Source organism: Limulus polyphemus, unplaced genomic scaffold (genome assembly GCF_000517525.1).
Source record: "Limulus polyphemus unplaced genomic scaffold, Limulus_polyphemus-2.1.2 Scaffold3558, whole genome shotgun sequence".
NCBI lineage: Eukaryota > Metazoa > Arthropoda > Merostomata > Xiphosura > Limulidae > Limulus > Limulus polyphemus.
Genome location: NW_013669168.1, coordinates 1 through 2,313, shown reverse-complemented (window position 1 = coordinate 2,313; position 2,313 = coordinate 1). Strand labels below are relative to the sequence as shown.

General features: G+C 28.1%; 1 long non-coding RNA gene across 1 annotated transcript; it reads left to right on the top strand.

The window, feature by feature from the left end:
- Window positions 1-418: 418 nt before the first annotated feature.
- On the top strand, window positions 419-1,127 carry LOC111088333. The gene is made up of 2 exons (XR_002612877.1): window positions 419-742; window positions 845-1,127. It is a non-coding gene; the product is annotated as an uncharacterized LOC111088333 (long non-coding RNA).
- Window positions 1,128-2,313: the final 1,186 nt, after the last annotated feature.

Below are 2,313 nucleotides of genomic sequence, written 5' to 3'. Positions count from 1 at the left end.
ATGAGAAAGATAACAACATTTAACATAATAAGAATGATGGGAAAGTTAACAACATTTAACATAATAAGAAAACTAACATTTAACATAATAAGAATGATGAGAAAGATAACAACATTTAACATAATAAGAATGATGGGAAAGTTAACAACATTTAACATAATAAGAAAACTAACATTTAACATAATAAGAATGATGAGAAAGATAACAACATTTAACATAATAAGAATGATGGGAAAGTTAACAACATTTAACATAATAAGAAAACTAACATTTAACATAATAAGAATGATGAGAAAGATAACATTTAACATAATAAGAATGATGAGAAAGTTAACAACATTTAACATAATAAGAATGATGGGAAAGTTAACAACATTTAACATAATAAGAAAACTAACATTTAACATAATAAGAATGATGAGAAAGATAACATTTAACATAATAAGAATGATGAGAAAGATAACATTTAACATAATAAGAATGATGAGAAAGTTAACAACATTTAGCAATCGATGCCGAGGAACCCACTTAGAGACTAATAATGCTTGGAGACGGCTTGAATGGGTAATGAAGAAAAACTTTAATATAAGTTTAACATAACAGCAAGTGTCCAAGGTTTTGTACTGTCTCCAAGCATTATTAACATTTAACGTAATAAGAATGATGAGAAAACTAACAACATTTAACATAATATAATGATGAGAAAGTTAACAACATTTAACATAATAGAATGATGAGGAAGGTAACAACATTTAACATAATAAGAATGATGAGGAAGATAACATTTAACATAATAAGAATGATGAGGAAGATAACATTTAACATAATAAGAATGATGAGGAAGATAACAACATTTAACATAATAAGAATGATGAGGGAAAGCTAACTATGTTTAACATAATAAGAATGATGAGGAAGATAACAACATTTAACATAATAAGAATGATGAGGAAGATAACATTTAACATAATAAGAATGATGAGGAAGATAACATTTAACATAATAAGAATGATGAGGAAGATAACAACATTTAACATAATAAGAATGATGAGGAAGATAACAACATTTAACATAATAAGAATGATGAGAAAGCTAACTATGTTTAACATAATAAGAATGATGGCAAAGATAATATTTAATATAATAAGAATCATGAGAGCATGGTCAGGTGGTTAGGGTGCTCAACTTGCGAACTGAGGGTCGTGGGTTCAAATCCCTGTCCCACCAAACATGCTTGCCCTTTCAGCTGTAGCAGTGTTATAATGTGATGGTCTATCTTACTATTCGTTGATAAAAAAGTAGCCCAAGAATTGGCAGTGGGTGGTGATAACTAACTGCTTTTCCTTTTGTCTTTCATTGCTAAATAAGGGAAGGTAGTGCAAATAGCCCTCGTGTAGCTTTGCACAAAATTCAAAACAAACATGAATGATGAGGAAGCTAACAATGTTTAATATAATGTGTAAAAACACAGGATTTAGGTATGCTAGGAAGGTAGAAAAGACTGTAAGTTCATGTAAATGAGATAAATGAAAAAAATATTTTGGCAGAATTAATAATACAATTTCATACAAAAAGAGCTTTATTGAAGTACAAAATGTGGGAATACAGGATTTTAAGTCTATGGATTGAGTTTGTAACAAATCAATTGATGCACAACCTAGTATCAAAACATCATGTATAATAAAACTTGTTAATAACAGGTGGTATGTTTTGCAAATTTAGTTACTAATAAAGAAATGTGGTCATTCTAGTGAACTTTGCATGTGTGTGTTATGTATTTCTGTTCTAAAAATGGGGATATATAAGTAGTTTTGTATTAGTGCTTTATTTTATGATGTGTAATTTTGTATTGTTAATGTATATTACCTTTTGTATTGGTGTTTTACATTATCTTGTGTAGTTCTGAATTGTTAATGTATATTATCCTGTGTAGTTCTGTATTGTTAATGTATATTATCCTGTGTAGTTCTGTATTGTTAATGGATATTATGCTGTGTAGTTCTGTATGGTTAATGTATATTATCGTGTGTAGTTCTGTATTGTTAATGTATATTATGCTGTGTAGTTCTGTATTGTTAATGTATATTATCCTCTGTAGTTCTGTATTGTTAATGTATATTATCCTGTGTAGTTCTGTATTGTTAATGTATATTATGCTGTGTAGCTCTGTATTGTTAATGTATATTATCCTCTCTAGTTTTGTATGGTTAATGTATATTATCCTGTGTAGTTCTGTATTGTTAATGTATATTATGCTGTGTAGCTCTGTATTGTTAATGTATATTATCCTCTCTAGTTTTGTATGGTTAATGT